Source organism: Protopterus annectens, chromosome 1.part2, assembly GCF_019279795.1.
Source record: "Protopterus annectens isolate FY-2018-M chromosome 1.part2, PAN1.0, whole genome shotgun sequence".
In the NCBI taxonomy this organism is placed as follows: domain Eukaryota; kingdom Metazoa; phylum Chordata; order Ceratodontiformes; family Protopteridae; genus Protopterus; species Protopterus annectens.
Window position 1 is genome coordinate 1,174,578,535 of NC_056727.1, and position 12,172 is coordinate 1,174,590,706.

Consider the following 12,172-nt stretch of genomic DNA (forward strand, 5'->3'; position numbering starts at 1 on the left):
GATCTTATTACTTTAATCAGGGGAAGCCAACCTTCCCCCTCTAGGAGACCTAGGACTGAGTTTGCTTATGATACTTCTGACCAGGATTCTGAAATTTCTGATGTTCATCGTGTTTCACTGTTGCAGTCATTACACTTGGGTTATCCTGCTGGCAGGCTACCCGCAGTCGGCCTGAATTCCAAAGTCCTGGTCCGGCGTCGGTTGCTGTCGCCTCATCCCTGACGTCAGTGCGCCAGGGGTATATAAGATGCAGCCAGCACCATTTTCTTCAGTCTTTCTTGCCGCGAGGTGCCCGAAGCAAAAGCAGTTCGCAAGTGCCGGTCGGCCGACTCCTGAGATTTTCGAAATTGAATTTCAGATCCGAAGTCTTCAATAAAGCTAAGTACCCCGTTGGGGAAACTTTTTTCTTGCTCCAGACCGATGTCAGTAAAGGTTAACAATTGTATTTCTTGTGGGAAGCAAATACCTCAAGGATTTTCATTCTTACTGTATTCCTTGCCTAGGCCCTGACCACGAAGTTGCTAGTTGTCAGTTTTGTGCTAGCTTTAACCAACGCACTATTAAGCGTTGGTACGATTTTGCATTTCATTACTTTGGCCGAAGGTTTAACTATATAATGCCGTCGGAACAGCCGACGACCAGAGTTCATAAAAAGTGCAAGGAAAAAGAAAAGGACAGGCATCCGAGGTCCAAAACCGATGAAGCCTCCTCTAGGCCAGTCGCCGTTTCTCAGTGAGGTGCTTTCGCAGCCCCTGACCCCCACTACCTCAGAGCCACAGGCCACCTCCGACTCCCACGTGGAGACAACTAGGCCTCTGGAAACTCAAGGTATTGGGCCTACGGAAACTAATCTCTCAGATGGCTCAGTAGCCGCTGAGCAGGCATCGGCTTCTGAGGGTGTTTTCAGACCTACACAACTTTCTATCAAGCCAACCTCAGCATCCAAGACAAAGTCTAAAACACCTTTAAAGACAAAGAAACAAGTACAGCATTCTCCTGGACAGTCATCCATGCCTAAGAAACAGATGCTTAAAATGGCCGAAGACCTAATTACTTTTATCAGGGGTTCCCATCCCCCTCCTGATAAAAGGCCTAGGCAAGGCACTGTGATTCCTCTGATCAGGTTTCTATTTCATCTGATTCCTCTTCAGAACAGGGATACTCTCTTCAGCATCAGAGTCCTCATAGGGAGGAAGAATCTATCCATTCAGCCTCTCCTCCTGAGGACTATTCTTTTGGGGAAACCCTCCACACCATGAGGGAACATTTCCACTGGGACAACCAAGATTATTCAGAATCCAAGAAAAGGCTCAGAGATTTTCTTTTATTGCCTCAACACAGACCTCTTGCTATTTATTCCACCTGTACTAGATATTATAGATGATGTTTTTTCAGAGTCCAGTCTGTCTCCTGATTCTTTACCCCCTGCACCAGTTAAGGCAGATAGGCACTACAGGGTTTCCAGATTCACATACATTTCTTTATAAAAACCCTGCTGCTGATCCAGAAACTATATCTCGGGGTCCCAAAGGGGTCAAGGCTTCTACTGCAAAAAACCCTGTTCCCTCTGATAGGGATTCTAGAGCTCTGGACAGATGGGGGAAAAAAATTTACACCTCTGCTACTTTAGCTGTAAGGGCTTTAAATTGCCAGTTTCATATGCTTAAATATCAGCAATACCTAATGTCTGTGCTTAAACAGAAAATGATGACAAACTCTGAATGTCCTGAAAACAAGGAAATGCAGGATTTATTGCATGCAGCTGAACAAGTGGGAAAGCATACTTTGCAATGTGGTTTTGATTCACTAGAGGCGTTTTGCAGGGCCGCAGTTACAGGATCTGTCATTCAAAGGCATGCTTGGTTAAAGGAACATACTCTGCCTGATCATGTTAAAGCAAAATTATTGGATGCTCCATTACAGCATGATACTTTGTTTGGTGTTGAGGCAGAGTAGGTGTTAAAGAAAATGGAGGATAAAGTGAAATCTATGCAGACTGTAAAAGATTTCTTACAGGTTCAACCACCCAGATTTAGTAGGAACTGGCCTTCTAAAAATTGGTCCTTTCCAGTGTCAGACAGGCCACAAAGAGGCAGATACAGACGCCCTAGAGGCAGATCTCGGCCCCAAGGCTCATACAGACCTAAACAGTGGGGTGCTTCTACCTCCAAAAGCGGAGAAGAAAAAAACACAACCATATAGGAAACAGTCCCAGTGACTTCCCACTGCCAATGCCAAGCACTTATCTTTTGGCAGCACCCTTAGGGGGAAAGCTAGCACTTTTCTCACAAAATTGGCACATGATCACCCAGGACAAATGGGTACTGAATATTGTTTCTCAGGGCTACAGGTTCCACTTTCACACCCTTCCAAAGGCAAAAGGTTTGCCAGACCTGCCACACAATCAGTGGGCAGAGGCACAAAAGCAAATTTCATCTCTCATGGACATGAGGGCTATTCAGCGAGTGCCACAGCAAGGACAGGGACAAGGATTTTACTCGAGGCTTTTCTTGGTACCCAGAAAGGACAAAGCATGGAGACCAATATTCTAAATACTTTTCTGGACATTCCAAATTTCAAAATGCTGACACTGCAGTAACTTCTGCCCATGCTGGGCAAGAAGGCTTGGCTCGTAACTTTGGACCTCAAAGAGGCATACCTGCATGTCCCAGTCAGACAATCTTGCAAAAAATACCTCAGATTCATAGCTGGCTCAATGCACTACAAGTTCTCTGCACTGCCCTTTGGCTTATCTACTGCGCCCAGGGTCTTCACAAAATGCCTGGCACCAGTAATTACATTTTGCAGACAAAGAGGAATTCAAATATATCCCTACTTGGACGACTGCCTTATTCAAGCAGAGAGCAAGGACATTCTACTAAGGCATCTGGCGTTTGTAAAAAGAATACTAATTTCCCTAGGGTACACAGTAAACGAAAAGAAATCAAAACTAGTACCCTCTCAAGAGATATTCCTGGGTGCAAGCTTAAATACAACTGCCCAGATGGCTTATCTCACGCCAGATAAACAAAAGCAACTGACTTCTTACTTCAAAATGTTGGCAACAAAGACCCAGTTATCTGCAAGAAAAATTCTGCAGGCTTTGGGCTTCATAGCATCTTGCATTCTGCTAATTCCATATGCAAGACTGCATATGAGGAAGCTACAATGGTACCTAAAAAGTGTTTGGACTCAACATTGTCACAGCCTGGAAACATTAATTACCCTCATTCCCTGCCTGCAACAGGAGTTTTAATGGTGGGCACTGGCCTGTCACCACAACAAGGGACAGCCATTCACTTTACCCACAGCCAGGCAGACTCTAACAACAGATGCATCGGTTAATGCCTGGGGGACACACATGGCAGGAAAATGTATTCAGGGCACGTGGCCCGCAAGCCAAATGCATCTACATATCAATCAGAAAGAGATGCTAGCTGTTCAGAATGCCCTGACAGCCTTCAAGGATCTACTCCATCCAGGACAACTACTGCTAAGGACAGACAATACCACAGTCATGTGGTACATAAGCAAGGGGGCACACATTCCTACCCCCTCTGCAGGCAAGCCATGACTTTGTGGAACACAGCATTGGCTATCAAGTGCATCTGCAAGCACAATTCCTGCCAGGAAAGACAAATACTCTGGCAGACGAACTAAGCAGAAACCTCATGGACCCTCACGAGTGGAAACTAGATCCACAAGTTTTCCGTATGATAACAAGGAAATGGGGATGCCCAGACATAGATCTATTTGCCTTCCCTCACAACTGCCAACTACAGAGATTCTGCACAAGGATTTATCACACACAAGCATGGAAGGTGGATGCTCTATCATTCAGCTGGAAAACCCTGACAGTATATGCCTTTCCTCCACTACCTCTCATCCCCAAGGTACTCCTAAAGGTCAGACAAGAGAAGCCAAAAATGATTCTCATTGCCCCAGACTGGCCACGCCAGCACTGGTTCCCAATCCTGAAGAGCTTGTCTCAAGGCCCAGCCTGGACTTTACCTCAAATTCCTCATCTTCTGACCCAACAAAACAGTCAGATCCTGCACAGCCAACTCAGAACCTTAAATCTGGCTGCATGGTGAATAATATAACCACTCAGAACACACCTCTCTCTAAAGCAGTTATGGATGTTATTTTGGAAGCCAGGAGGCCCAGCACCAGAAAATCTTATGCAGAAAAATGGAAGAGATTCTGTGCTTGGAGTCCAGCACAAGGAATTGACCCGCTTGTTCCAAATATTCCTCAGATTTTACAATACCTAATTGAGATGCTGGATAAAGGCCTATCCTCCTCATCAGTTAAGATCCACGCCTCTGCCATTTCAGCTCATTCCAATACTGAACCACCTATTTTTTCAAATCCACTGCTAAGACAGTATGTCAGAGGGGCCAAAAACAAAAGACCCCCAAGGAGAGCACCAGTACCTACATGGGACCTCAATTTTGTCTTGGAAAAACTCACACTGCCTCCTTTTGAGCCAACCAGTACAGCCGAGATAAAATTCTTATGGAAAACAGCTCTGCTCCTAGCAATAACTTCAGCAAGAAGAGTCTCAGAGTTACAGGCATTAATGGCAGTGGAACCTTTTATCATTTTCCATCCGGACAGGGTTTCTCTAAGGACAAACCCAACATTTATGCCAAAGGTGGTATCCAGTGTGGTTCTTAATCAAACCATTCATTTGCCTACTTTTTATCCAAATCCCCAGAATAAAGGAGAGAGACTTCTGCATTCTTTGGACATACACAGACAGCTACGCTTCTACTTGGACAAAACTAAAGCTTTCAGAAAGACTGAGCAACTTTTAGTGGCATATTCTGCAGGATCACAAGGAAAGGCGATCTCAAAGCAGACTATTTCAAAATGGATAGGACACTGCATTTGTTTCTGCTATGCACAACATGGCAAATCTGTGCCTTAGGGCGTTCGGCGACATTCTACCAGGGCAGCAGCCACATCAGCAGCTTTTCTCAGAGGAGTACCAACCAAGGACATTTTGGAGGCCGCAACTTGGAGTTTACTGCACACTTTTACCAAGCACTACCACTTACCTCTTTACTCTAAATCCAGAGCAGGCTTTGCCACTGCAGTTCTGCAGGGCCTCATAGCCACTCCTAATTCTGTTTAGACCCAGCCGCCCAACCTCATCTTTGGGATTCAACCCAAGTGTAATGACTGCAACAGTGAAACACGATGAACTTAGTACAGTTGTGTACCTACCATAAATGTAGATGTTCGAGTGTATTCACTGTTGCAGTCCAGGTTACCCACCCACCATCTCCCTTTCTTTGCTGGGACTTATCTGTACTTCTCTATTGTATACAACCTATGTGGTGTATTTGCTTGTAGATGAAAGTATTGTTTATTTTAGTGCATGCTTTTTATAAGCAATGTTTTTAGCCTACCTTTTTGGTAGCACCTGACATATGGGGCAAGAAAAACTGAAGAAAATGGCGTCTGCTGCTTCTTGTATACCCTGGCGCACTGACATCAGGGATGAGGCGACAGCAACCGACGCCGGACCAGGACTGTGGAATTCAGGCCGACTGCGGGTAGCCTGCCAGAAGGATAACCCAAGTGTAATGACTGCAGCAGTGAATACACTCGAACATCTACATTTATGGTAGGTACACAACTGTACTTTTCTTCTGATGACCAGGATTTACCCTTATCTACCTATGAGGATTCTGATGCGGAGGACTCTATTCCCTCTGCTTCCCCCCAGAGGATTTCTCTTTTGGTGAATCCTTGTATACTGTCAGGGAGCTTTTTCATTGGGAAAGTCAGTTCTAAAAAGAGGCTTAAGGATTTCTTACTCCTGCCCCAGCACAGGCCTTTAGCTACACCTCCTGTACTGGACATTGTTGTTTGATGCCTTTTCGGAATCTAGCATGGCCCCTGACTCTCTAACTCCTGCTTCCAGAAAACCTGATAAATATGACAGGGTTCCTGACTCTCACAAGTTCCTTTTCAAAAATCCTACTGCAGAGCCTGAAACCATTTCACAGGGACCCAAGGGCATTATAGCTACTACTGCCAAAAATCATACCCCCTGTGATAGAGACTCCAGGGTGCTGGATAGATGGGGTAAAAATGTATACACTTATGCAACTTTGGCCATTAGGGCCTTGAATTGCCAGTTTCATATGTTAAAGTATCAGCTGCATATTATTGGATTGCTTAAACAGAAAATGATGTTGACTCCTGATTGTGCTGAAAATAAGGATTTACAGGATTTTATGCATTCAGCTGAACAAGTTGGTAAACATACATTCCAATGTGGTTTTGATTCACTAGAGGCATCTTGCAGGGCTGCAGTAACTGGGTCTGTACTTGGAAGGCATGCTTGGCTTAAGGAGCAATCCTTGCCAGATCATGTTAAAGCGAAATTACTGGATGCTCCCTTAAATCAGAGCCACCTGTTTAGCAACAAGGCAGAAGTTGTTGTTAAAAAGATGGAGGAAAAAGCTATATCTATGTAAACGGTTAAAGACTTTTTGCAAGTACAACCTCCAAGATTTAGTAGGCATTGGCCTTCTAAGAATTGGTCCTTTCCGGTCTCTTCCAGACCTTCTCAGACCAAACCCAGATCCAGCAGAGCACCCAGGCTTCAGTCCAAGGGGACGTACAGGACTAAGCAGTGGGGGGCCTCCACTTCCAAATTTGGAAGTAATAAAACTCCCCCCTTTGGTAAACTGTCTCAGTGACTTCTTTTTAAAACTTCCAAGCACTTCTCAGCTGACTACCCCTTTGGGGGAAAGATTGCACTTCATGCAAAGAACTGGGGACTCATTACCCAGGACAAATGGGTTTTAATTAGTGTCCCAAGGATACAGATTTCACTTACACATGTCACCAACTCCAAGCGGTTGGCCGGATCTACCTCCAAAGCAGTGGGCAGAGGCCCAAAAGCAAGTACTCTCTCTCTTAAGCATAGGGATTATTCAATTGGTACCAGAAGAGGAAAAAGGGACAAGGTTTCTACTCGAGATTTTTCCTGGTACCCAGAAAAGACAATTCATGGCGTCCTATCCTGGACCTGCCTACTCTAAACACCTTTTTGGTGATTCCAAAATTCAAGATGCTGACTCTTCACCAGTTGCTTCCTATGCTAAGCAAAGATGCCTGGTTGGCAACACTAAATTTAAAGGAAGCATACCTGCACATCACAATCAGGGAATCTTGCAGAAGGTACCTATGCTTCAAAGCAGCCTACATGCACTGTCTGTTCTCTGCACTGCCCTTTGGCTTATCTACTGCGCCCAGGGTACTCTCAAAGTGCCTAGCTCCAGTCATTGCATTTTGCAGGCAAAGAAATTTTCAAATATACCAATACCTTGACGATTGTCTAATTCAGACAGAAAACCAGGACATACTTTTGAATCATCTGGCTTTTATACAGAGGGTGCTGCCTTTTCTGGGGTACACCATAAACGAAAAGAAATCACACCTGGTACCCTGTCAACAAAGTACATTCCTGGGAGCAAGCTTGAATACAACTTCCCAGATGGCTTTCCTCACGCCAGGGAAACAAATTCACTTGACAACCTACTTCAAACAAGTGGTCACAAAAACCCTGCTATATCTGCAAGGCAGATACTACAAGCCTTGGGGTTCATGGCCTCCTGCATTCTTCTAATTCCATATGCAAGACTGCATATGAGGAAACTACAATGGTATCTAAAAAGCTTATGGTGTCAACATTCTCAGGATCTAGAAGCAATGATTCCTATCATTCCTTGTCTATGCCTAGAGTTCCTTTGGTGGGCAGGGCCTGCCACCGAAACAAGGGACTACCATTCACACTACCTCCTGCCGCCCAAACCCTAACAGACGCATCAGACTATGCATGGGGGGGGCACGCCTGGCAGGGAAGTGCATTCAGGGCAAATGGAACCCAATTCAAATGCACCTTCACATCAATCATAAAGAAATGTTAGCTGTATAGAATGCTCTGACAGCCTTCAAGGACCACATTCTTCCAGGACAATTAATGGTAGATGGACGACACCACTGTTATGTGGTACAAGCAGGGGGGTACACATCCTTACCCCCCTCTGCAGACTAGCCATGGCATTGTGGAACACAGCCTTGAGCTACCAAACACACAAAAACATACTCGGAGGCTCTAAATAAAAATCTGCCTAAGCAGCAGAGACCTCCAAAGCAGACACTCAAGCAACCGCTACCCCAAAACAAAACGCGTGCAACACATAGCTCACAAAGCCAGTGTGCCGAACAGTCACAGCCCTTAAGGCTAAACAACACACCTGATACACTTGTAATAGGTGACACTATCGTCAGGCACACTGACGTCCCGCTCACCAGGCTGAACAAGGAGAAGTTCACAGTGAGCTGCCTGTCGGGCGCTAGGATCCGCCACATAACACAAGCACTCAGGTCACTCCAAAGCAAGTACAAATATGACTCATTGTCCATGCTGGTGTGAATGACCTGAGACGTACCTCCCTGGACTACATGAAAAGAGACATAGAGGAGCTCTCTGAGCATGTAGCCCAGGCCAGTATGACCCTGACCTTGAGTAGCATCTTACCCTCACCAAGAATGATGCCACAATATGAAGACAAGATGATCAATTTCAACAATTGGCTTAAGTATTTGTGTCATTCAAAGGGGATCCAATGCCTGTCAGCCTGGGATGACATGCTCGACAAGCCACGATGCTTCGCTAGGGACGGCTTGCACCTGTCACCCTGGGCTTTCGGATATTGGCAAAGGCTCTTGCTACCCCATAGTGCCTTTTTAGGCAAGGCTCAAAAGACAAACCCACCTCCATAGGTATCACAAGGGATAAGAAACTAAGAGTAATGCTACTCAACGCCAGAAGTCTAAACCTCAAGATGCACTTTTCGAAACTCTCCTTAGCATGGAGAACATCGATATCTGTGCAGTAACAGAAACCTGGTTCAAGGCTCCCGAGAGCACCCCAGCACTACCAGGTTATACCTCATACCATGCTTTTCAGCCCCAAAACTTGGACCGAACCACAAAAGGAGGGGGAGTATCAATATTCGTCAAAGATACCCACACCTCCAGGTTGGTGGCACAACACGAAGCATCAGAGACTATCCATGTGCAACTAACAGTGGGTAAAATTGCCTTCCAGTTTATAGCCTGCTACAGACCACCCTCCCAAACCCAGGAACCCCATTCAGCCTTCCTGAGAACACTGGAAAATATGAAGGTCTCTCCAAACACCATTATATTGGGCGACTTCAGCTACCCAAACATAGACTGGGAGCATTACTCTAGCTCCAACACCCTAGCCCAAGGGTTCCTAGAATTTATAAACTCAAATACTATGGAACAACTTGTTACCACTCCCACAAGAGGGGAAAACATACTGGACCTAATCATCACCAACATGGGGGCTCTATTCTCCAGACCAGAAGTGTATCCCTCATTGGTAAGATCAGACCATAAACTAATCTCACTGGATAGTCACATCCCGACTCCACCCCCTGCTCTGAAAACCACAGTGAAAAACTTCTCTAATGCAAATTTCACACTCCTCAAAACCGAGGTGGAATCCTTCAAAGCCCCCGGGCCTGTGGAAAATACAGCCCAGACCGCAGAATCCTTTATAAATGCATTCTATGAACACCTTCAGGAACGCATGGATCATGCAATCCCAAATAAAACCAAGTCCCAATCCTCCAAAGGCAGACGTCCTGTCTGGTGGACCCCAGCCATAAACAAACTATACAATAGAAGGAGGAAGCTACTACATGATAGAGCAAAATCCCAAAAAGGGAAGGCATCTCTGATCAGTATTAGCAAAAAAAACTACGGGCACTCATAAAATTGTCTAAGGCCAGCTTCGAGAGAAAAATTGCACAGGACACTAAGGATGATCACAAGGCTTTCTTTAGTTATGTTAGGAACCTGGGTGGGAATTCCCAGATAGGCTCAGAATTAGTCCAAAATGACAAAAAATACACCGAACCCACAGACATTGCCAACATCCTAGCTGACAGGTTCAATTCCTGCCAGAAAAACTAAATACACTGGCAGATGGACTAAGCAGAACCCTCATGGACCCACACGAGTGGAAACTGGAACCAAGGATTTTCAACATGTCGCCAAGCAAATGGGGGAGCCCAGATATAGACCTGTTTGCCTCCCCCCAGAACTATCAATTGGAAAACTTTTGTGCAAGGACTCCCCACAGACAAGCTTGGAAAGTGGATGCTCTGTCCTTCAGCTGGAAAAACCAAAATCAGTTTATGCCTTTCCTCCTCTGCCTCTCTTCTCCAAAGTACTACTAAAGAGCAAACAAGACAAAACCAAGGATGATTTTGATTGCACCAGCCTGGCCATGCCAACACTGGTACACCCTCCTGCGCAGTGGGTCACTGTTGGCCCCATGGCACCTGCCTCAGACTTCTACCCTACTGTCTCAGCAGGAGAACTAGATTCTGCACCCACAGCTTCAAACACTGAACCTAGCAGCCTGGCTAATTACCTAAGCTCTTTTTTTACCATCCCTCAGTAAACCAGTGATGGATGTCATTTTAGAGGCAAGGAGGCATAGTACTAGAAAATCTTATGCTGAAAAATGGAAAAGATTCTGTGCCTGGAACCCAGTCTCAATGAATGAGCACAGCAGTGCCCAATTTACCTCAGATTTTACAATACTTAACTGAGATGGTTCACAGGGGCCTGTCTTTTTCCTCAATAAAAATTCACGCCTCAGCCATTTCAGCTCATTATAACACAGAATATCCTCTCTTCTCTCTTCCACTGCTCAAGCAGTTCCTCAGAGGGACCAAAAAATTTAAGACCACCTAGGAGAGCTCCAACTCCAGCCTGGGATTTTAACTTTGTATTGGAGAAACTCACCCTTCCTCCTTTCGAGCCAGCTGCTACTGCATATTTAAAATTCCTTTCTTGGAAAACAGCTTCCCTTTTAGCCATCACCTCCGTGAGAAGGGTATCTGAATTACAGGCCCTTATGGCAGTGGAGCCTTTCATCATCTTTCATGCAGACAGGGTGTCCCTCAGGACCAATCCCTCTTCCATGCCAAAGGTGGTATCCAGTGTGGCCTTTTAATCAGTCCATTCATTTGCCTACCTTCTTTCCTAACAAAGAACAAAGGGAAACGGATACTGCACTCCTTAGATGTGCACAGACAACTTAGATTCTACTTGGAAAGGTTTAAACCTCAAAGGAAATCCAAACTGCTGGTGGCATTTGCTGCAAGGACAGAGGGGAAGGCTATTTCAAAGCGAACTATCTCCAAATGGATAGGCCATTGCATTCACTTCTGCTATAAGCACCATGGAAAACCTATTCCACAGGGGATCAGATCCCACTCAACCAGGGCTGCATCTACCTTTCCAGCCTTTCTCAGAGGCATACCTACCAGGGACATCCTAGAAGCTGCTACCTGGAGTTCTGTACATACTTTCACCAAGCATTACCATTTGCCAATTTTCTCTACATCCAGAGCTGGCTTTGCCACTGCAGTTTTGCAGGGCCTTATAGCTGATCCTAACGCTATCTAAATTCCTCCTCCCATCCTTAGCTTTGGGAATCTACCCAAATGTAATGACTGCAACAGCGAAACACGAAGAACACAGTACAGTTGTGTACAATTACCATAATTGTAGATGTTCAAGTGTATTCACTGTTGCAGTCCTGGTTACCCTCCCTCCAGCCCCCTGACTTTTTTGGCTATACCTCTTCTCCTTTTCAATGCTTAAGAGCTTTTTGGTGTATTTGCTTTTTTGTTTGAGGTATAACCTTGTATATTTATAGATTGAATTGCTTCCCATTAGGGGGGCACCAGACATCTGGGGAAAGAAAAACTGATGTAATGACATCGGCTGTATGTTTTATACCCCTGATGACACGGAAGAAGAGACCGCAACCAACGCAGGACCCAAGACTTTGTTAATCAGGCCAACTGAGGGCTACCTGCAAGCAGATAACCCAAATGTAATGACTGCAATAGTGAATACACTCTTAACATCTACATTTATGGTAAGTGTACACAACTGTACTTTGTCAGAGAGTATCTGTTTACTTAGGTCTGTGAAAGAGCATCTGCTTTCATAGTAGCAGAGAGAAGAATTGGGGCCATTCAGATTGAAGTGCATTTCTACCTTGTATATGTTCTCATTTGCTAAAGTAGTG

General features: G+C 45.2%; 1 protein-coding gene across 1 annotated transcript in view; it reads left to right on the top strand.

Annotated features, from left to right (window-relative positions):
- Positions 1–12,172, top strand: part of PTK7 (protein tyrosine kinase 7 (inactive)) — a 2,009,558-nt gene that overhangs the window by 1,684,908 nt on the left and 312,478 nt on the right. The window lies entirely within an intron of this gene.